At 40.6% G+C, this 25,553-nt stretch overlaps 1 protein-coding gene across 2 annotated transcripts in view; it reads left to right on the forward strand.

The window, feature by feature from the left end:
- The window catches only part of mdga2 (MAM domain containing glycosylphosphatidylinositol anchor 2), a 1,081,316-nt gene that overhangs the window by 252,546 nt on the left and 803,217 nt on the right, over window positions 1–25,553 (forward strand). The gene's annotated exons all lie outside the window — the stretch shown is intronic.

The raw sequence follows: 25,553 nt of genomic DNA on the forward strand, positions 1-25,553 counted from the left end.
TTAGGAAAATAATAGATTTAATCGCAGAGCATAATTATCAAAATATAATAATGGGGGGAGATTTTAACTGTGTTATAGATCCATACTTAGATAAATCAATAAAGCTAGGGAAGCGTCTTGCTAAAATTAAGACCTGCGAATTTTTAAATATTTATATAAAAAATAATAACATAGCTGATATCTGGAGAATAGCAAAACCAAGTGGTAGGGAATACTCATTTTATTCATCAGTTCACAAAACTTATTCGCGAATTGACTATTTTTTATTGGACACAAAATTAATCCCGTATACGAATAAACCATCATATCATAATAGTATTATTTCTGATCATTCACCATTGACTTTTATACTTAAAATTGAGGGAATGCCGAGTATAAAACCTTTTTGGAGATTCAATGTACATATATTAAATAACCCGCAGGGTTATGAGTATATAAAAGAACAAATAAAACTTTTTTTCGAAATAAATGACACGCCGGGTATTTCTATTATGGGAAACCTTCAAGGCATATATTCGCGGCGTCATAATTTCTTACCAAAGTTTTCAAAATAAGGAAAATAAAAGAGAACTTCAGCGGATAGAACAGAAAATAAAACTACTAGAACTGGACAATGCAACTGACCCAACCATAAATAAACATAATAAGATGACTTTATTGAAATATAAAGTTAATAGAATACTATCGGCTAGAGTAATAAGATTATTCCAAATTACAAAACAAGCACACTTCGAATTTGGGGATAAGCCACATAAACTACTTGCGAGGCAACTGAGGCAACGAGAAAAGGAAAAAACTATTACTAAAATTAAATCGGATAAGGGTGAGTTTTTAACACTGCCTAAGGATATTAATAAGAGGTTTGCCCAATTTTATCACAATTTATATACATCTAAAATAAATACAGATGTAAGTAAAATTACAAATTTTTTAGATAATTGCAAGCTCCCAAAATTGGATAGTTTAGAACAAGAGCAATTAGGAGCACGGATTACTAGTGAAGAAATAAAACAAATAATAAACTCACTGAAAAATGGGAAGACCCCAGGACCAGACGGTTTTAGTAATGAATTTTATAAAAGATTTCAGGAGTCAATTATACCAAGATTATTCAATTTATACACGCAGGCTTATACCGAAAATAAACTACCAGAAACCCTAGCAGAAGCAATAATAACACTTATACCAAAAAAAGATAAAGATTTAGATGAACCGGGTTCTTATAGAGCTATTTCACTACTAAATACGGATCAGAAAATTTTAGCAAAGATTCTAGCTAGAAGGCTAAATAATTATATTAACAATTTAATAAATACGGATCAAACGGGATTTATACCCAAAAGACAATCATTTAATAATTTGAGAAGGCTTTTCAATATAATGTACTCTCATAATGAGGACAATGAAGATATTTCAGTTGTCACGCTGGATGCAGAGAAGGCATTTGATCAAGTAGAATGGCAGTATTTATACAAGGTGCTCCAAAAATTCAATATGGGAGAGAATTTTATTAGATGGGTTAAACTACTTTACGATAGACCTACGGCAAGAATATTAACTAACAATACGCTATCTCCAAAATTTTACTTATCAAGGGGTAATAGGCAAGGGTGTGCCTTATCACCATTGCTATTTGCCCTTATGATAGAACCGTTGGCCGAAAAGATTAGAAATCACCCGAATATTCACGGATATAACACTAAGGATTCAAAGAATAAAATTTCACAATATGCTGATGATATTCTTCTATATATTACTAATACACAAACGAGTATACCCACCTTATTAACACTAATTGAGGAATTCGGCTCTTTTTCAGGATATAGAATAAATTGGAATAAAAGCGAAATTATGTCTTTAAAACCACAGGATTCGAGACATTTACTAAAATTCCCCTTCAAAATTGCAACAGAAAAATTCAAGTATCTGGGTATTCAAATTACGAGAAGACACAAATCATTATTTAGTGCCAATTTTATACCACTATTAAATAAACTGAATGATATGATTACATTTTGGAAAACACTTCCGCTCTCATTGATAGGTAGAATTAACGCTATAAAAATGACTTTCTTACCACAATTAATATATTTGTTTCAAGCGATCCCAATATATATTCCAAAATATTTTTTCAAAAAACTAGATTCCACTATCACTAATTTTATATGGGATCACAGAACACATAGAATTCAACGAAAGCATTTGTGTAAACCTAAAGAAGTTGGGGGTTTATCATTACCTAATTTTATGTATTACTACTGGGCAGTGCATATTAAGAACATAATGTACTGGCTGGATAGTTCCACTCAGCAGTTGGAGTGGATAAGAATGGAGAAAGAGGAGTGCTATCCGCACGATAGAGGAACGATCCTGCTCTCACCGATAAAATTGAATAGTATAATATATAAGAAGAACCCAATTATTCACAATATAATAAGAATTTGGAAACAAATAAAAGTATCCTTGAAATTAAATAATCTTATCAGTATTAACTCCACTAGTGAACAATCCCGCATTCAAACCTTCTCTCATCGACAAAACATACCAACAATGGGATAGACTGGGGATTAGGAAAGTAGGGGATATGTATGAATTGGGTAAACTGTTATCATTTCAACAATTAAAATTAAAATTTAAATTGAAGGATAATCAATATTTTAAATATATACAGGTATGTGACTTTATGAAGAAATATACACATAGATTTCAAACTATATTTTTAGACCCTTTAGAAGAAGCAATGAATATTAAGGCTGATTCACAAAAATTAATATCATACATTTATAATAATATATTATATAGAGAATCACCCTCAACAGAAGCACTAAGGGAAGATTGGGAACAGGAGCTAATGATAAAGATCTCGAAGGATAGATGGGAAAAGTATTTGATGAACACACATAACTGTTCTATTAATACAACACATAATTTAATTCAATTCAAATTATTACATAGACTATATTATTCAAAAACGAGGTTGAATAAATTTTATCCAAACGTCTCTCCCAGATGCGATAAATGTTTGTTTCAAAACGCTAATATAACACATTCATTTGTAGGATGTACAAAGTTGAATACATTTTGGAGTGATATATTTGATATATTTACAAAGCTCTTCAAGTCAAGAATAGAACCCAAAATGGAATGGATTATATTTGGAATAATAGGAGAAGATACCAATTTAAATAAAGACCAAAATGTTTTTTTTAATTATGGGTTAATAATTGGAAAGAAATTGATACTTAAATTTTGGAAAAATACAGCCATACCAACTGTTAAAATGTGGGTTAGGAATATGATGGACATAGCACGCCTTGAAGAAATGAGACTCCGACTAATAGATAAATATGACCAATTGTTAAGGAGTTGGTCTCCTTTCATCGACTTTTTGGAATCATGTGATGCAGCGGTACCATAAGGATTGCTGATTTCAGTTCATGACGTGGATAGATCTACATCTCCGAATATAGATTTGAAAAATTCTCTTTTAAAGGGCCTTCTCTTCTATTTCTACTTTCCACCTTTTCTTTTTTATTTTATTTTTTATATACACACTTCACATTTTTCTACTTTCTACCATCTATTTTTTCACTCTTTCCCCTTTCTATTGTTTTCTTTTTCTTGTCTTGCTTACTTCCTTCTCATAACATAAAACCAGAGGTTGTACATGGAATGGATTACGGTATGACATAGTTGGAACCTAAAATTAGGTGCCACTGTATTGTTTTGTATTGTATAAACTTCTAATAAAATAAACAAAAACAAAAAAAAACAAAAAAAATAAAAATAAAAAGGCGAGGCAAACTATTGGGCAGCAGCCACTTTACAGCCGCATCGACGGGACTCACTGTGGAGTGGACGTACGTTCAGTGTTATTTGCAGCTCAGAGAGCTCAGAGCTCAGAGAGCCGTGACCCTCTCGCTTCCTGGGTCTGGCAGAGACTGAGTGAGTGACAACTCTTCCAGGTTTTATAGTCCCTCCCCCTGCCGCCAGCGGGGGCAGCAGAGAGAATGACAATTTTTTTTTAAACATAATATCTCTCTGATTTTACATAGATGGGAAAAATCCTCCGGTCCCGGAAGGCAGAGGGGGGCTCTGAGTGAGGTGGCCAAAAATGATGGCCGTAGGTGACGGCGTTCTCTCGGAAATCGCAGCACAGTGGGCCAAAAGCGGTTAAGATCAGACTTTTAGTAATATAAGAAGATAGATGGGAGAAAACTAGAGAAAACCCTGGTAGTCAAGGAAGAAAGCACAAACGTTACAAAAGCAGCACTGGAGATCAGGATTAAGCTTTTGTTGTTGGAACTGTAAGGCACTTCTTTGGGGGAATTAATTTTGGGTGGCATGGTGGCGCATCAGTAGAGTTGCTGCCTTACAGAGACCCTGGTTTGATCCTGACTGTGGCTGCTGCCTGTATGAAGTTTATACGTTCTCCCCATAGCTGTTTGGGCTTTCTCCCGATGCTCCGGTTTCCTCCCACACTCCAAAGACGTACAGGTTTATAGGCTAATTGCCTTTTAGTAAAAAATGTAAATTGTCCCTAGCGTGTGCAGGACAGTGATAGTGCTAGTGTGTGGGGATCGCTGGTCGCCGCGGACTCAGTGGACCGAAGGGCTTGTTTCAGTGCTGTATCTCTGAACTAAACTAAACTAAATTTGACTAATTTTGCAGATTCACAATTTATTTTGAGAAGAAATCCATCCTTATCTCTGCCCCTGCATATAAAACGTTTCCATGCAATCACTTCCGAGTCTTCTGAATTCCAGAGAGTACAGGCCCAATCTACTTGATCATTAATTACAAAACCATCTCTTCACCCCAGAGATCGACACTTCTCTAAATTGACCCCAGTTTAAGTATGTTTTCCTTTAATAAGCAGATCAAATCACTAATTGATACTACACACTGAAGGCTTGTACACCTGCAGTAAGACTCTTGCTCTCCACCTTCCTTTCAAAGGTCGAGATTCCATTTGCTTTCCTAATTAGTTCCTGTATTCTGCACATGAACAGGTTTTTGTTTAATAGGAAATAAAATCAAATTTTAAATTATGTTTGCTTTAATACAAATTTCTTAAGAACTGAAGGATCAGCATTCTGATTTTGATAGCTGTGGGAATGGCAACTAAGCTGCTCGACTGATGACTAGTAATGTGAACAGAGTTCACCTGTTAAAGGAATTCAATGCATTCATATGACATTGTTTTGCCTGCTATTTTCTTTGGTGTGTTCATGCATTTAGCATCAATTATTGAATGTCTCTGTTAAAACAGTAGACAGAAGATGATATCTGAAACCATGAAGCATACAGCACCGAAGGAGGTTATTTAATCCATTGTCACCTGTGTGAAATGGCTGGAGCCATTTCAAACCATTACCCATCATCTAACTCTCTCCTCATCCCACGCTCCAACAACTCAAACAATTTTTCTAACGACTCCAATTGCTCTCAGTGACAATTTTTAAATTAATGGTCCTATCCACTGACTCTTCATCTTTCCCCATCCACTGGCATGATTTTTTTCTCACAATACAGTCCAAGGAATCCTAGTTTCAAATGTCATTTCTGATAAATGTTCCTGCTCCATTGTTCAAGTTCATCGCCTTTCTGTGCTTTAATCAAGTCAAAGGTGTTTAATTGTCCCATGTACCGATAACGCTACAATAAAACACGTACTTGTAGCAGCATAAGCCTATTAACACAATGGCCATACAGTATATCAGAATCAAAAAATCAAAAACTCAATAATTCAATAAATTCAATGAATTAATAACTAATTAATAACTAAAGTCATTGGAGCTGAATTAGGCCATTTGGTACATTGAGTCTACTCCATCATTCAATCATTGAAACATAGAAACATAGAAAATAGGTGCAGGAGTAGGCCATTCGGCCCTTCGAGCCTGCACCGCCATTCAATATGGCTGATCATCCAACTCAGTATCCTGTACCTGCCTTCTCTCCATACCCCCTGATCCCTTTAGCCAGAAGGGCCACATCTAACTCCCTCTTAAATATAGCCAATGAACTGGCCTCAACTACCTTCTGTGGCAGAGAATTCCAGAGATTCACCACTCTCTGTGTGAAAAATGTTTTCTTCATCTCGGTCCTAAAAGATTTCCCCCTTATCCTTAAACTGTGACCCCTTGTTCTGGACTTCCCCAACATCGGGAACAATCTTCCTGCATCTAGCCTGTCCAACCCCTTAAGAATGTTGTAAGTTTCTATAAGATCCCCCCTCAATCTTCTAAATTCTAGCGAGTACAAGCCGAGTCGATCCAGTCTTTCTTCATATGGAAGTCCTGACATCCCAGGAATCAGTCTGGTGAACCTTCTCTGTACTCCCTCTATGGCAAGAATGTCTTTCCTAAGATTAGGAGACCAAAACTGTACGCAATACTCCAGGTGTGGTCTCACCAAGGCCCTGTACAACTGCAGTAGAACCTCCCTGCTCCTATACTCCTACAATCATGGCTGGTCTATCTTTCCCTCTCAACCCAATTTTCCTGCCTTCTCCCCATAACTCTTGGCACCCTTAAAAATGAAGAATCTGTCAATATCCATCTTAAAAATACCCAATAACTTGGCCTCCACAGTCATCTGTGGCAATAAATTCCACAGATTCTCCACCCACTGACTAAAGAAATTCCTCCTCATCTCCTTTCTAAAGGCACATCCTTCTATTCTGAGACTATGGCTCTGGTCCTAGATTCTCCCACTGGTGGAAACATTCTCTCTGCATCCATGCTATCCAGGTCTTTCACTATTTGATAAGTTTCAATGGTCCTCCCTCATCTTTCTAAACTCCAGTGAGTAGAGTTCCAGCGCCATCAAACATTTATCATACATTAACCCAATCATTCCCGGGATCATTCTCGTAAACTTCCTCTGGACCTATTCCACATCCTTAGGTACAGGGGTCCTAAACTGCTCACAATACTCCAAATGCGGTCTGACCAATGCCTTAAAAAGCTTCAGCAAATTTCTTGAATTCTAATTTAAAACATGCCCCTGATTTTAAAATGAATATCCGCTAATAGAACATTATGATGATATGGAATTGATGCAACATTTGGACCCAAAACACCGACCATTTCTTTCATTCACAAATGCTGCTGCAGCAGATAGTTTTTTTTTTGCTTCTGAGTTCAAATTAGCTTGTCCATGATTAACCAATTTATTCTTCTCTCCATGAAGTTAACAAAATTGACCTTGTGGCAGACTGTTCATTAGCTTCTCACTGCCTTTTGTCGGGGACAAGTGATTCAGTCAGAATTATTCTGGGAATAAAGAACCACAATATCATTTATATAGCTACTTCTCGATAAGTGTGGAGTGTGCACCTCTGGTGGCCTTAGGATGAGAGCTCTTTGGTCTTCTGCGAAATAATTATTTCTATTCTAAGAAAGCAAAAAGCTCATTTGTAGCAACTTGGCAATTAGTTTTTACCCACCTGTGTCCGAAGCTTGAACTGTAGTGGTGCTGGTCGACTTCAAACTGAATGTGGAAATTAATTTTAATGTTTTATTATTCATAAGACTTTGTGCTATACAAACTAATGGTGATTTTTTGTAATTGGTTGTGAAGTGTGTTAGATGTGAGGATTTAGTAAATGTATCATATTGATGTTTCCTCTTTTGATATGGAAGTTATTTGTTTAGATTTCAATTGCACTTCTGGACTGCATAGTGACACAGCGGTAGAGTTGCTGCCTTACAGCACCACAGACCCAGGTTCAACCCTGACTAAGGGTGCTGTCTGTATGGAATTTGTACATTCTCCCTATGACATATGCGTTTTATCCGGGTGCTCTGGCTCCCTCCCACATCGAAAGACGTTCAGGTTAATTGGCTTGTAGGTTACTTGGGTTCTGTAAATTGTCCCTAGTGTGTAGAATAGAACTAGTGCATGGATGATCATTGTCGGCAGGGACTTGGTGGGCCGAAAGGCCCTTTTCCACAACTGTATCTCTAAACCTAACTAAACTAAACTCTCATTACAAAATAAGGCTGTAGAAATGTTTGATAATTTGGCCTAATTAAATGCAAATTTGGAATTCCTGCTCCTGTCAGATACGATGCAATTACCAAATAAGCAATAGTGATGGACGGTTCTCATGACATTTTGTGATAGAGAGGAAGCAGGAGGGGTCCAACTTTTACACCTAGATGCACAAGGAACAGACTGCTAATTAGCCCCACAAAGGAATGTAGAAAGATTCACCAGCTCGTGATCTTCTTCTGAGAGATCATCACTCGTGGAAAGGTCTTGGGTCTTAGTGCACTTGGGTTGCACTTCAAATTGCAGTTAGAACCCGACAATTTACGGTAGTTTAATTTAGAGATACAGCGTGGAAACAGACCCTTCACCCCACCGAGTACTTGCCAATCAGCGATTCATGGAATGTCAATGTGGCATCCAAGTGAGACGTCAGATAATCACCCATTTCACTTTCATTTCATTTCACTTGCACTTTATGTGCGATGTGATGAATAAAACTGTATTGTATTGTATTGTATTGTATATTGTATTTCTTTGTGAAGATATTGGCCCAGGTTCTTCCCTGGAGCAGTGAGTCAGGCCTCTGCTGCTAGGTTCACACATATAACCATATAACCATATAACAATTACAGCACGGAAACAGGCCATCTCGACCCTTCTAGTCCGTGCCGAACACATATTCTCCCCTAGTCCCATATACCTGCGCTCAGACCATACCCCTCCATTCCTTTCCCGTCCATATAACTATCCAATTTATTTTTAAATGATAAAAACGAACCTGCCTCCACCACCTTCACTGGAAGCTCATTCCACACAGCCACCACTCTCTGAGTAAAGAAGTTCCCCCTCATGTTACCCCTAAACTTCTGTCCCTTAATTCTCAAGTCATGTCCCCTTGTTTGAATCTTCCCTACTCTCAGTAGGAAAAGCTTATCCACGTCAACTCTGTCTATTCCTCTCATCATTTTAAAGACCTCTATCAAGTCCCCCCTTAACCTTCTGCGCTCCAAAGAATAAAGCCCTAACTTGTTCAACCTTTCTCTGTAACTTAGTTGCTGAAACCCAGGCAACAAATCTCCTCTGTACTCTCTCTATTTTGTTGACATCCTTCCTATAATTAGGCGACCAAAATTGTACACCATACTCCAGAATTGGCCTCACCAATGCCTTGTACAATTTTAACATTACATCCCAACTTCTATATTCAATGCTCTGATTTATAAAGGCCAGCACACCAAAAGCTTTCTTTACCACCCTATCTACATGAGATTCCACTTTCAGGGAACTGTGCACAGTTATTCCCAGATCCCTCTGTTCACCTGCATTCTTCAATTCCCTACCATTTACCATGTACGTCCTATTTTGATTTGTCCTGCCAAGATGTAGCACGTCACACTTATCAGCATTAAACTCCATCTGCCATCTTTCAGCCCACTCTTCCAACTGGCATAAATCTCTCTGTAGACTTTGAATATCTACTTCATTATCCACAACCCCACCTATCTTAGTATCATCTGCATACTTACTAATCCAATTTACCACACCATCATCCAGATCATTGATGTACATGACAAACAACAGTGGACCCAACACAGATCCCTGTGGCACCCCACTAGTCACTGGCCTACAACCTGACAAACAACCATCCACCATTACTCTCTGGCATCTCCCATTCAGCCACTGTTGAATCCATCTTGCTACTCCATCATTAATACCTAACAATTGAACCTTCTTAACCAACCTTCCGTGAGGAACCTTGTCAAAGGCCTTACTGAAGTCCATATATACAACATCCACTGCTTTACCCTCATCAATTTCCCGAGTAACCTCTTCAAAAAATTCAAGAAGAATCATCAAACATGACCTTCCAAGCACAAATCCATGTTGACTGTTCCTAATCAGACCCTGTTTATCCAGATGCTTATATATATTATCTCTAAGTATCCTTTCCATTAATTTGCCCACCACTGACGTCAAACTAACAGGTCTATAATTGCTAGGTTTACTCTTAGCCGCCTTTTTAAACAATGGAACAACATGCGCAGTACGCCAATCCTCCGGCACTATTCCCGTTTCTAATGACATTTGAAATATTTCTGTCATAGCCCCTGCTATTTCTACACTAACTTCCCTCAATGTCCTAGGGAATATCCTGTCCAGACCTGGAGACTTATCCACTTTTATATTTCTCAAAAGTGTCAGTACTTCCTCTTCTTTGAATCTCATAGTTTCCATAGCTACTCTACTTGTTTCCCTTACCTCACATAATTCAATAACCTTCTCCTTGGTGAATACCGAAGAAAATACATTTTTCAATATCACCCCCATCTCTTTTGGCTCTGCAGATAGCTGTCCACTCTGACTCTCTAATGGACCAATTTTATCCCTCGTTATCCTTTTGCTATTAATATAGCTGTAGAAACCCATTGGATTTATTTTCACCTTACTTGCCAAAGCAACCTCATATCTTCTTTTAGCTTTTCTAATTTCTTTCTTAAGATTCTTTTTACATTCTTTATACTCCTCAAGCACCTCATTTACTCCATGCTGCCTATAATTATTGTAGATCTCTCTCTTTTTCCGAACCAAGTGTCCAATTTCCCTTGAAAACCATGGCTCTTTCCAATTTTTACTATTTCCTTTCAACCGAACAGGGACATAAAGATTCTGTACTCTTAAAATGTCACCTTTAAATGTCCTCCATTTCTCTTCCACATCTTTCCCATAAAACAAACTGTCTCAATTTACTCCTTTTAAATCCTTTCGCATCTCCTCAAAGTTAGCCTTTCTCCAATCAAAAATCTCAACCCTAGGTCCGTTCTGACCCTCTCCATAATTATATTGAAACTAATGGTATTGTGATCACTGGTCCCGAACTGTTCCCCAACGCATACCTCTGCCACCTGACCCGTCTAATTTCCTAATAGGAGGTCCAGCACCGCCCCTTCTCTAGTAGGTACTTCTATGTATTGCTGCAAAAAACTATCCTGCACACATTTTATAAACTCCAACCCATCCAACCCATTTACAGAATGTGTTTCCCCGTCTATGTGTGGAAAATTGAAATCTCCCACAATCACTACCTTGTGCTTACTACTAATATCTGCAATCTCCTTACATATTTGCTCTTCCAATTCTCGCTCCCCATTTGGCGGTCTATAATACACCCCTATAAGTGTTGCTACTCCTTTCCCATTTCTCAGTTCCACCCAAATAGCCTCCCTAGACGAGCCCTCTAATCTATCCTGCCAAAGCACTGCTGTAATATCTTCCCTGATAAGCAATGCAACACCTCCACCTCTTGCCCCTCCAATTCTATCACACCTGAAGCAACAAAATCCTGGAATATTTAGTTTCCAATCACAGCCCTCCTGCAACCATGTTTCACTGATCGCCACAACATCATACTTCCAGGTGTCAATCCAGGCTCTAAGTTCATCCACCTTTCTTACAATGCTCCTAGCATTAAAGTATACACATTTAAGAAACCCACCCTCTTATTCTCTGTTTATTGTCTTTCTCTTCTCTCTCCCCTACATTTTGGGTCAGAGTGCTACCATTCTCTGCCTCCTGCCTCTCACACTGACTGCTAGCTTTCCCAATTTGAGTCCCTCCCCCCCAACCATACTAGTTTTGCTTTGTGAACATTATGTGGACATTTGTCCATGAAGCCATCTCCAACTGGTCAATGATGTCCTGCACAGCATAGCCATAAATGATATCACTTGGCAGAGGCAGAAAAAAACTGTTGCAAACGTTCAAAAGCCATGAGGAAACATGAAAAAGCTGGTGAATGCACAACCAAGTTGTGAATTTGCTGGCAACAACTGCAGGATATTCAGTGCTTCGGTGTTCCACGTGGAATCATGAGCTTTTCTCAGGAATATCTGGAACTAGACCTTGTCAATTGTACATAAAATACCTTATGAAGTTTCAGTTTTGTTTCATATCACATGCTCCGAGATACAGTGAACAGCTTTTTGTTGCATGCTCACCAGTCAGCAGAAAGACTATACATGATTACAATTGATCCATTGACCGTGTATAGATACATGATAATGGAATAACATTTAGTGCAAGGTAAAGCCAGCAAAGACCGATCAAGGATTGTCAGAGGGTCATCAAAGAGGTAGATACTAGTTCAGTGCTGTTCTCTGGTTGTGGTAAGACGATTCAGTTGCCTGATAACAGCTTGGAAGAAACAGGGAAGTGCAGATGCTGGTTTACCAAGGAGAGACACAAAGTGCTGGAGTAACTCAACGGGTGAGGCAGCATCCCTGAAGAACATGGATAAGTGACGTTTCGGGTCTGGACTCTTCTTCCCAGTCTTTTATTCCCAGTTAACTACCTACATGCCTAGTTTCTGCTGGGAATAGGGTTAAACACCACCTCTATCACAACAACAAAAGCAAGATGGATCACTATTTAGCCCTGCAGCAATATAAGAATGACCACCTTTAAGGAAAACACCAAAAGTAAAAGGAAATTTATTGAAATTAATTACTGTAGAAATCTGCTTTTGAGACCATTTGCCCATTGAGGCCAATATCTTTCAGACGGAACATGTTGCTGACGATTGCAAGTGGAAAACAAATGAATTACGATCTAACGTTGCACACTCCACTGTGCACAGCAGGAGCTATTTCAATCAGACTGCACTGTTCTTAAATGGACAAATACATGCGTTGGAACTGATGAGAATAAGTTTAAAAGAAATAAGTGCAAATTAACATCCTGAGGCTGTGCTTAAAAACTACATGGGGAATTGTGACCGTGCACGGAACAGCTGCCAGTGGTGTACGAACCAAAATAATAAAGGAAATGTAATTATTCCTCAGTTCTGGAATACAGTTGTCGCATGTTCAAAGTCCATTGCTGTGACTACAGCACAACAAACTAAACACCTCTGTGTAGTACTGAGGGAGTGCTACGCTCTGAGGATCAGCACCCTTCAGATGATGTATTAAATTAAAACCTCACAGAACTATACAAAGCAAGAGAAATGGAAGTTTTCCCAATATCCTAGCCAGTATCATTTCCTTCACCAACATCGTGAAATCACATAATTATATTATTATCATGTTTTTGTCCGTGGGACCTATTTCATAGCAAGAAACTGTTTAAAAAAGTTGTGGATGCATTACTTTAGGATTAGATGTTTAGATGCATCCTAAAGTTGAAGATGGAACCACTTACTTATTGCTACTGGTTAAAAAAATTGCAACAATAAATAACTTGGTTGTAGGTTTACAGGGGAATTTACATTTTCCCACTTTTGAAGGGGAATTTTAAGTATACATTTTACTGCACTTTAAAAAAAATCAAAGTTAATTTTATTCAGAATAAAAAATATATACAAAACAAGAACTGTGCAAACCTTCTTCCGACATTCTGACATGCATGTGTGTCCTTGCCAAGCTTAATGATAATGGGAGAGAGACACAAAAAGCTGGAGTAATTCAGCGGGCCAGACAGCATCCCCGGAGAGAAGGAATGGGTGACGTTTCAGGTCGAGACCCTTCTTCAGACTGGTTAGGGATAAGGGAAACAAAAGATATAGATGATGATGTAGAGAGAAAAAGAACAACAACGATAAGGAAACAGGCCATTGTTAGCTGTTTGTTGGGTGAAACCGAGAAGCTAGTGTGACTTGGGTGGGGGAGGGATCGAGAGAGAGAGGGAATGCCAGGGCTACCTGAAGTGAGAGAAATCAATAACCATACCACTGGGCTGTAAACTGCCCAATCGAAATATGAGAAGCTGTTCCTCCAATTTGCATTTAGCCTTAAGGGCCTGTCCCATTTGTGTGTCATTTGCGCATCACGCAGGTGGCGCGCAAAGATTTTGTGAATCCCAAAATCCTGGGGCGCCGCTCACGTCCGCGCGTCACTGCCTACATCACCACGCACCATGCGCGCGTAATGCGCACCATACCATGTTGAAGGTATATTTACCACAGTGAAACTCGGTTGTAACCATGCTGTATTATTTGGCATATTCTGGAAATTTAACTGGGCACAAATTTGGATAGGTATCTGTTGCACATCAAATGGCATAATTTGCAGTCATTTTGCTTGAAATCTCAGATAGAAGAGTTCCAATAAAAGATTGATACAAAATGCTGGAATAACTCAGCGGGTCAGACAGTATCTTTGGCAAAAGGAAAGTACATTTCGGGTTGAAACCTTTCTTCACTTCCAATAAAACATTATTGATTCAATAAAACGTTAGTGTCAACATTGTTGACACTATTGATCAGTGTCAATACCGAAGGAGGCCATTTGACCCATCAGGTCCATGCCAACTGATAGAGGAACAATCCCATAACTCATCTTTATATTTCCTTACATTATTTGCCTTCAAACATTGGCACAGTGGCGCAGCTGGTAGAGCTGCTGCATCACAGCACCAGAGACCTGGGTTCGGTCCTGATCTCGGATGCTGTCTGTGTGGAGTTTGCACGTTCACCCTGTGACAGTGTGGTTTTCCCCCGGGTGCTCCGGTTTCCTCCCGCATCTCAAAGACGTGTGGGTTGGGAGGTTAACTTTGGAGGTAAGTTACCCTTAGTATGTAGAACTGGTGTGTGAGTGGGTGATCAATGGTCGGTGTAGACTCGGTGGGTCAAAGGACCTGTTTCCATGCTGTATTTTAAAAAACTAAAACATGCTTGTACCCTGGGTGTTTGAGATTGACAATTTGCACCAGTGCCCTGAAGTGTACAGTAGTCTTGCCCCTTGTTCTCATCTCTTGCATTGTCCAGAATAACCCATCCACCAACACGGTTGTTTTATTTTTAAGCCGTAGTTTCCTTGGAAAGAGATTAGACTATTCAGCTGTGCTCCATTCTGAGATGAAATGTCTTTTGGCTGTTTTGATGGTTTTCTTTCTTAAAATAATAGGCAGAAAAACATCAACTAGCATATTTTGAAAAGGCGTTATATAATGGCATGTCTTTTGGTTTCTATATTTTCCCAATAGTCCAACGTCTATGATATTTTGGGTATGTTCTAAATATATTGGATACAATGCAGGTGCATATTCTGTGATTGTTTCCATCAGTTTTGGGATATGGTATTGATAAATGGGAGAGCTCCTCATCCCCCTATATTAAACAATTGTTTTGACCCATGAGGACTCTTCTTTTGTGCAGCCATTGCTCATTAATTTAATAAACTGACTACTGCAGGTTGAAATCTTTAAGTAACTAGACTTGTTACACTGGAGCCTAATAATGCATTGAAATGAACTTCATTCAATACCTGCACATGTCACTGTGTAAAGATTTTAAGTAAACACCGGACCTGTGGGAAAAGGGGTGAATGGTTTGTGGTAATGAAGGATCAGGTTTGTTGACTGGATAATATTATCACAGTGGTTCTCGTGTTTACAGGAGTGGGAGCAGGAATAGCAACAATGCTGTAATTATTTGTTCCGGTCTAAGCTACTGGAAGACTACAAAATGCCACTTAAAACACAAGACAAGTTGTATTGTAGGTTTTGCCAAGCTGTTAATCTCTATGACCATGGCAGAAGATTTAAATGTTAAGGAAGCATTGGAAATGTAGGGGTATCTCCACATCTTTCAAATAACACAAACTTTAACAGAGAAGGTAGTGGGTTCCTGCTGCAAAGATAGTTTCTGGTCCAAGACTCATCTTTGATCACAGCTACACCATTGAAAGTGGCATCATGTTGCTCTCCGGCAGGGAAAATAAATTAATGGGACAAGAATAGGATTGTGAAAGGAGACAAGCTATTACAGAGTGGAAGTTGTATTAACGAGAAGAAACAGGAATGTTTAATATTCTTGCAATTTAAAAAAAAAAGACTGTTTAAGCAATTATATTAACTGCTGGATATGTGACAAATATGGAAACAATTAGATGAGACAGTAAGAGGGCGTTTCATCAACCTATCACAAAACTCCTGATTGGAAGTGATTATCATTGCTGGTAACATATTTTCCCGTGACCCTTCACCCACGCTCTCTTCGCCATGAGTAATTATTGTAGACTTTCACTACAGTTTGCCGTCAGTCTTGAGTGAAAACTGAAGGGTTCCCCTGAGGAGGTCTAACTAATTCTTCATTCACTTTTTATGGATTGACCTGTGGTGAGCAGGTTTCTGCGAGGGGTCCTGTTCTGAATGAATGAGGAGGTTCTGTGAGAAGAAATATGTCCAGTTAGTGACAAATAGGAGCTGATGGCAGCAGTAAGCAGAAACCAATGGCAAACAGAAATTAAAAGCACTCTTTGGATATTTGCTCAGTTGAAATCAAATCTTATGGGATAATAAGATTATTTTGAGTCCACTTGACCATAAATGAGAATAACGTTATGTAACCTGCTGTCCATATGAGTGAGGCATCGTTGGTGCTCCACGGGAGTGGAACCAAAAATGGAGTGATTCTGTTCCAATAGTTCATCTGTGTCGGAAGGAACTGCTGTTGCTGAGGGCGATTCCTCAGAGGAAGGGTTTCGACCCGAAACGTCACCTATTCCTTTTCTCCAGATATGCCGAGTTCCTCCAACATTTTGCACAGGAGGGAACTGCAGATGCTGGTTTAAACCGAAGATAGACACAATAAGCTGGTAACTCAGTGGGTCAGGCAGCATCTCTGGAGAAAAGGAATAGGTGACGTTCGGGTCTAGACCCTTCTTCAGACTGAGAGTCAGGGGAGAGGGAAACTAGTCATATGGAAGGGTACACAGACAATGTAAGGCGCTACCGATAGTTCATCTGCTTCATTACCATTCAGTGAAACTAATTTATAAAGCCTCCCCCCCTGAAAACAGGTTACATTTCAGTTACTTTCCAGTCATGAATATGAGGTTATACATTAATAAACCATTAGAATTATTTCCAGAGCTAATTATCTTGGAGGATCCAATATATTTTTGAGGCACCATATTTCAGAAGGAAACTAAAATATCAAACACATTTAGAAAGTAACAACTCAGATTATTCTGTGTTATGGGATTGTGCTGTCAGACTTTCTTTGGAACATATGGGAACATATCCAGGAAAAGAGAGTTGCTGCTGTTAGCTGAAATCATAACTGATTTGTGGCTTAACCTTTTATCCCAATCGGAGGGGCAAGGAATTGCAGGTGCTGGTATCTTAAACAAAACACAAAGTGCTGGAGGAACTCAATGGGGCATCCAGCATCTATGGAAGGAATGAGCATAGCCTGTCCACTCGCTCCAGAGAAGCTGTCTGACCCAGTAACTTTCTCCAGCACTTCGTTTTATATGCCAATTTCTGTCCCCATCTTCATATAAATTTCATTAGCAAATTACTTTGACAAATTATTTTGAATCAGATTTTAAATTAGCAATTGACTTCGTAACAATTGCCATTTGCAGGAGAAAGGTTCTGCTTTACCACTACCGCATGTAGTTTATTTTACTAAAAATGTCCCAACTCAGTCAAAGGACCATGTACCAAAATTCAGGGCTCCCTTGCCAGTAGAAATTACTTCTTGCAAGTCCCCTTTATCATCATATCATTTACCTATTAAAAGTTTGATCTTGGATGTGTGTGTGTGTGTGTTTATTTGCTTGTGTATAATCACATCTTCTCAAAAAAACATCGTGCAAACGGTGACATTTTTACATATTTCGGTAGAGATTTCCCCCCTGGAGTCCAAAATTGCCTTATCTGAAAAATGAATGCTTTATTTCCTGAGCTATTAATGAAAATGTTCAAAAATCTGAAAAAACCTTTGAAAAAAACCGGCTGTCTGCTTGCTCGCACAGCGAGTGACGTCTGTATTCATAATTTAATCCTTGGAGATTGAAGTATCATTCTTTTATACATACGCTGTATTTCTTTTAAGACTAATCTCTCCTTCCTGTATTTGGACACACAACCGCTCCTTATATTCCAGGTGTGATCCAACAAGGCTTTCTGCAGCATCAGAAGATTGAGCGGGTAGCTAATTGAGATATTTATGTTATTAGGAGAGATAAATTATGATTGCTACACCTTTGGGTTCACAATGAACACATTGTTTGCACAAAGCAGAGCATGCGGAGAATTTGATCTGTCAGAGTACTGCTCAAGCAGTACTATGTATTGAAATTCAAAGCTTCATGCAAAGCTAGAGATGAAAAAGAAAAATACTTCCCATGGATTAGTCAATAGGTAGAGTAGAAATTATGATTTGATTAAAATTTGATGGAGATTGAAATGGGACGTATGGGGATTGATGATATAATGAGATAATGAGATACAAAAGCAGACAATGCTTTTGTAGTAAGTATATTAAGGGAAAGAGGGTAACTAGAGAGAGAATATGGCTCCTCTGTGTTAAGTAACTTACTGGAGGGGAGTCTGAGGAATAAGATATATATGCATTTGGATACGCAAGGAGGGATCAGGAATTGTCAGCATGGTTTTGTACGTAGGAGATCATGTCAGGAATTTCAGTTTTTTGAAGAAGTAACCTTAAAGGTTGACAAGGGCAAGACTGCAGTCACTGTCTATATGGACTTTACGGAGGCATTTTATAAGGTTCCGCATGGTAGGCTGCTCTGGAAGGTTAGATCCAGGGAGATACACTGGATATGGAATTGGCCTCATGCTGGTGGTGGAAAGGTATTTTTCAGACTGGAGGCCTGTGATGACTGGTGTGGTTCTGGGGATCGGTGCTGGGCCTATTGCTGGTTGTGGTTTATATCAATGATTTGGATGAGAATGTACAAGGCATAATTTGGAAACTTGCAGATGACACTGAAGTGGGTAGCATCATAGAATGTATAGATTATTAATGAAAATAAGTGTGAAGTGTCCCATTTTTTTAGGTTAAACTAGGACAGGACCATCACAGGGAACGGTAGGAAACCAACACAGTCACAGGGCGAATGTGTAAACTCCACGCAGGCCGGTTCTCTTGATACTTTCAAGAGAGAGCGAGACAGGGCTCTTAAAGATAGTGGAGCCAGGGCTTATGGGGAGAAGGCAAGAATGGGTGCTGATTGGGATGATTGATTAGCCATGATCACATTGAATGGCGGTGCTGGCTCGAAGGGCCGAATATCCTACCCCTGCACCTATTGTCTATTGTCTAACACCTGAGGTCAGGATTGAACCTGTGTCTCTGGCATTGTCTGGCAGCACTTCTCCCAGCTGTGCCACTGTGCCACCCAAGGTTAAGGCGAGAGGGGAAAGTTTTAATAGGAACCTTTTCACTTAGTGGGTGGCGAGTATATGAAATAAGTTGCCAGAAGTACAATATCAGAATTTAAAGGACACTGAAGCAAGTACATGGGCAGAAAAGGTTGAGAGAGATATGGGCCAAATGCAGGCAAATGGAACGAGCTTTGATAGGGCATAATGGTCGCCATGGACAAGTTGGGCTGAAGGGTCGGTCTCCCTGTTGCATGATGCTACGACTCTATGCATTGTATGTCCCATCATCTTCGTTCAGGTGGTCTTCCCATAGATGATGTGGGCTCTTTAATGTGCAATCTGCTTCGACAAGAAAATGCAGGCCAGAGTTTTGAGCTGAACTGAAGAGTGAAGGTAGGAGAGATAGGATTACAAGGGAAGGGGCACTTCAAGCCCAAGGATGGGCATTAACCAGCGAGAAGAACTGTGGACTGTACTAGGCAAAAGTAGGGAGAAGTTTACATGATAGAACATAGAAAAGTACAGCACAGGAAAAGGACCCATGAATCACAATGTCTGTCCCAAACATGGTACCAAAATAAACTACTCGCATCTGTATAACCTTTGATGATTTATATTTAAAGAAAATATAGAGTGAATACAGAAACCTTGGGAATATTGATGCACAGAGAGATTTTGCAGTGGAAGCGCAGAGGTAGAGTTGCCACATTACAGTACCAGAGACCCGGATTCACTCCTGACTACAGGTGCTGTCTGTACGGAGTTTGTACGGTCTCCCTGTGACCGCATTGGTTTTCTCCGGTTGCTCCAGTTTCTTCTCACATACCGTAAGACGTACAGGCTTGTAGGTTAATTGGCTTCCGCAAATTTGTAAATTGCCTCTAGTGTGTATGATAACGCTAGTGTATGGGGTGATTACTGGTCGACGCGGATTCGGTGGGCTGAAGGGCCTGTTTCCAGGCTGTATCTCTAAAGTCTGAAGGTCCTTCTGTGGCAATGACAATGAGCTTTTTAATGTTTAATTTCATGATTGTCAAATGATGAAGGAAACAGTTCAACTCTTCCTGACATATCTCTGATGCCGAGCGGTAGGATTTAAAGAGGAGCGCGGGGCTTGCTTCTACAGAGGCCCGAGAGCCGTTGGAGAGGTCGCAGAGGAAGGAGCTACACCCGAGCGGTAGGATTTAAAGAGGAGCGCAGGGCTTGCTTCTACAGAGGCCCGAGAGCCGTTGGAGAGGTCGCAGAGGGAGGAGCTACACCCGAGCGGTAGGATTTAAAGAGGAGCGCGGGGCTTGCTTCTACAGAGGCCCGAGAGCCGTTGGAGAGGTCGCAGAGGGAAGAGCTACACCCGAGCGGTAGGATTTAAAGAGGAGCGCGGGGCTTGCTTCTACAGAGGCCCGAGAGCCGTTGGAGAGGTCGCAGAGGGAGGAGCTGAAATCTGCAACGTTCCAAGTTCCACTTCAAAAACAAGTGGGTTTGAGGAAGCCGCTGATTGGTGGAAGCAGACAAGAGGGAGCAGCTGATTGGGAGTCGGATCCCTGCTGATTGTACTGTATTGTAGCAGTTTGTTTTGTATTGTAGCAGTTTGTTTTGTATTGTATCCTAGGTAAGGGGAGTATGAGGGCCAGGGCAGTTTACTGTTCTGGATGTCAGATGTGGGAAGTCATGGAGTCTGATAGCCCTCCAGATGTCCACATCTGTGCCAGGTGTATCGAGATGGGGCTCCTAAGGGACCGTATTAGGAACCTGGAGCAGCAGCTCGATTACCTCCGCCTGGTCAGGGAGAGCGAGGAAGTAATTGATAGGAGTTACAGGGAGGTGGTCACTCCAAGACCACAGGAGGCAGGCAAGTGGATCACGGTTGGGAGAGGCAAGGGGCACAGGCAGGGACTAGAGAGTACCCCGGTGGCTGTACACCTTGACAATAAGTACTCCTGTTTGAGCACTGTTGGGGGGGACAGCCTACCTGGGGGTAGCGACAGCGGCCGGGCCTCCGGTACAGAGACCGGTCCTGTTGCTCAGAAGGGTAAGGAAAAGAAGAGGAGAGCAATACTAATAGGGGACTCTATAGTTAGGGGGTCAGACAGGCGATTCTGTGGACGCAGTCGGGAGACCCGGATGGTAGTTTGCCTCCCTGGTGCCAGGGTCTGTGATGTGTCTCAACGTGTCCAAGATATCCTGAAAGGGGAGGGAGAGGAGCCCGAGGTCGTGGTACATATAGGTACCAATGCCATAGGTAAAAAAGGGAAGAGGTCCTGAAAGGAGAATTTAGGGAGTTAGGAGGGGAGTTAAAGAGTAGGACAGCAAAGGTAACAATCTCGGGATTACTGCCTGTGCCACGCGACAGTGAGAGTAGGAATGGAGCAAGGTGGATGACAAATGCGTGGCTGAAGGACTGGTGCAGAGGGCAGGGATTCAAATGTCTGGATCATTGGGACCTCTTTTGTGGAAGGTGCGACCTGTACAAAAAGGATGGGTTGCACTTGAACCTGAGGGGGACCGATATCCTGGCGGGGAGATCTGCAAAGGCTACTGGGGAGACTTTAAACTAGAATGGTTGGGGGGAGGGACTCAAATAGTAAAAGCTATTAGACAGTGTGTGAGGCAGGAGGCAGAGAAGGAAAGCATTCAGACCCAACATGTAGGGGGGAAATAAGAAAACAATAATAAACAGAGAATAAGAGGTGGTGGGGTTCTTAAATGGGTGAGCAGAGAAACAGAGGGGTGTAAAATCCGGCCGGAAGCAATAGGTAGCAAGGTGAAAAGTAAAAGTGGCAGGCAGACAAATCCAGGGCAAAAATCAAAAAGGGCCACTTTTCAACATAATTGTATAAGGGGTAAGAGCGTTGTAAAAACAAGCCTGAAGGCTCTGTGTCTCAATGCAAGGAGCATTCGTAATAAGGTGGATGAGTTGAACGTGCAGATAGCTATTAATGATTATGATATAGTCGGGATCACGGTGACATGGCTCCAGGGTGACCAAGGCTGGGAGCTGAACATCCAGGGATATTCAATATTCAGGAGGGATAGAGAGAAAGGAAAAGGTGGTGGAGTAGCGTTGCTGGTTAGAGAGGAGATTAACGCAGTGGAAAGGAAGGACATTAGCTTGGAGGATGTGGAATCGGTATGGGTAGAACTGCGAAACACTAAGGGGCAGAAAACGCTGGTGGGTGTTGTGTACAGGCCACCTAGCAGTAGTAGTGAAGTTGGGGATGGCATCAAACAGGAAATTAGAAATGCGTGCAACAAAGGCAAAACAGTTATAATGGGTGACTTCAATCTACATATAGATTGGGTGAATCAAATTGGCAGGGGTGCTGAGGAAGAGGATTTCTTGGAATGTATGCGGGATAGTTATCTAAACCAAGATGTAGAGGAACCAACGAGAGAGCAGGCTATTCTAGACTGGGTATTGAGTAATGAGGAAGGGTTAGTTAGCAGTCTTGTTGTGCGTGCCCCCTTGGGCAAGAGTGACCATAATATGGTTGAGTTCTTCATTAGGATGGAGAGTGACATTGTTAATTCAGAAACAACGGTTCTGAACTTAAAGAAAGGTAACTTTGAGGGTATGAGACGTGAATTGGCCAAGATTGACTGGCAATTAGTTCTAAAAGTGTTGACGGTGGATATGCAATGGAAGGTATTTAAAGACTGCATGAATGAACTACAAAAATTGTTCATCCCAGTTTGGCAAAAGAATAAATCAGGGAAGGTAGTGCATCCGTGGATAACAAAGGAAATCAGGGATGGTATCAAAGCAAAAGATGATGCGTACAAATAAGCCAGAAAAAGCAGCATACCAGAGGACTGGGAGAAATTCAGAGACCAGCAGAGGAGGACAAAGGGCTTAATTAGGAAAGGGAAAATAGATTATGAAAGAAAACTGGCAGGGAACATAAAAACTGACTGCAAAAGTTTTTATAGATATGTGAAGAGAAAGAGATTAGTTAAAACAAATAGGTCCCTTGCAGTCAGAAACAGGTGAGTTGATCATGGGGAACAAGGATATGGCGGACCAATTGAATAACTACTTTGGTTCCGTCTTCACTAAGGAAGACATAAATAATCTGCCGGAAATAGCAGGGGACCGCGGGTCAAAGGAGATAGTGGAACTGAGTGAAATCCAGGTTAGTCGGGAAGTGATGTTGGGTTAATTGAATGGATTAAAGGCCGATAAATCACCAGGGCCAGATAGGCTGCATCCCAGAGTACTTAAGGAAGTAGCTCCAGAAATAGTGGATGCATTAGTGATAATTTTTCAAAACTCTTTAGATTCTGGAGTAGTTCCTGAGGATTGGAGGGTAGCAAACGTAACCCCACTTTTTAAGAAGGGAGGGCGAGAGAAAACGGGGAATTACAGACCAGTTAGTCTAACATCGGCAGTGGGGAAACTGCTAGAGTCAGTTATTAAAGATGGGATAGCAGCACATTTGGAAAGTGGTGAAATCATTGGACAAAGTCAGCATGGATTTACGAAAGGTAAATCATGTCTGACGAATCTTATAGAATTTTTCGAGGATGTAACTAGTAGAGTGGATAGGGGAGAACCAGTGGATGTGTTGTATCTGGACTTTCAGAAGGCTTTCGACAAGGTCCCACATAAGAGATTAGTATACAAACTTAAAGCACACGGTATTGGGGGTTCAGTATTGATGTGGATAGAGAACTGGCTGGCAAACAGGAAGCAAAGAGTAGGAGTAAACGGGTCCTTTTCACAATGGCAGGCAGTGACTAGTGGGGTACCGCAAGGCTCAGTGCTGGGACCCCAGCTATTTACAATTTATATTAATGATCTGGATGAGGGAATTGAAGGCAACATCTCCAAGTTTGCGGTTGACACTAAGCTGGGGGGCAGTGTTAGCTGTGAGGAGGATGCTAGGAGACTGCAAGGTGACTTGGATAGGCTGGGTGAGTGGGCAAATGTTTGGCAGATGCAGTATAATGTGGATAAATGTGAGGTTATCCACTTTGGTGGCAAAAACAGGAAAGCAGACTATTATCTAAATGGTGGCCGAATAGGAAAAGGGGAGATGCAGCGAGACCTGGGTGTCATGGCACACCAGTCATTGAAAGTAGGCATGCAGGTGCAGCAGGCAGTGAAGAAAGCGAATGGTATGTTAGCTTTCATAGCAAAAGGATTTGAGTATAGGAGCAGGGAGGTTCTACTGCAGTTGTACAGGGTCTTGGTGAGACCACACCTGGAGTATTGCGTACAGTTTTGGTCTCCAAATCTGAGGAAGGACATTATAGCCATAGAGGGAGTGCAGAGAAGGTTCACCAGACTGATTCCTGGGATGTCAGGACTTTCATATGAAGAAAGACTGGATAGACTTGGCCTATACTCGCTAGAATTTAGGAGATTGAGAGGGGATCTTATAGAAACGTACAAAATTCTTATGGGGTTGGACAGGCTAGATGCAGGAAGATTGTTCCCGATGTTGGGGAAGTCCAGGACAAGGGGTCACAGCTTAAGGATAAGGGGGAAATCCTTTAGGACCGAGATGAGAAGAAACATTTTCACACAGAGAGTGGTGAATCTGTGGAATTGAGGGTAGTTGAGGCCAGTTCATTTGCTATATTTAAGAGGGAGTTAGATGTGGCCCTTGTGGCTAAAGGGATCAGGGGGTATGGAGAGAAGGCAGGTACGGGATACTGAGTTGGATGATCAGCCATGATCATATTGAATGGCGGTGCAGGCTCGAAGGGCCGAATGGTCTACTCCTGCACCTATTTTTCTATGTATCTATGTCTATGACAGATGTTGTTATACCACTCCAGTTCAGATTGATTCATTTTCTGTTCTGGAAATATGGAATCATTAATATAATTCACATTGGAGGGTTTATCTGTAGATACCTCAAGGCACTATTCACTAATAGCAAACAACATATATGTGAAATTGATATGGTAATGATTGCATTACAAAAATCTAGGACCATAAAGCAACATATTGTCTGACATACACTTCAATGAGGATGCAGTTATAAATTAGTTGCTTTGACTTAAATGGTTGAAATTACTTGGTATGGAGTGGGGAATGGGGGGGGGGGGGGGGGGGGAAAATTAGAGTAGACAAATTAGGGAAGAATAGTTATTCATCAAAGATTTTTACCCCAAATGAAATAAAGATCAGAAGCACAGAAAATAATCTACCCACCAATCTCTGACAGGCGCAAAATGCATGTTAAATATTCCAAGCAATTTCTTCTGCAATTGCAATGTAGGAATATCAATGGACCTGTGTTCGAACTGCACTCTAGAGTAAATGTTATGCAAACAGAATGCATAAAGAATTAGAATTATGGATTATGCATTTTTATCACTGAAATAAATGCAGCAGTGGTTTCAGATTGTCAAGAAAAATTGATGGTGCAATTTTAATACATAAGCTTAACAGGTAATAAGTGACTCCTGAAGTG

This window comes from Amblyraja radiata, chromosome 9, assembly GCF_010909765.2.
Source record: "Amblyraja radiata isolate CabotCenter1 chromosome 9, sAmbRad1.1.pri, whole genome shotgun sequence".
Taxonomy (NCBI): Eukaryota; Metazoa; Chordata; class Chondrichthyes; order Rajiformes; family Rajidae; genus Amblyraja; species Amblyraja radiata.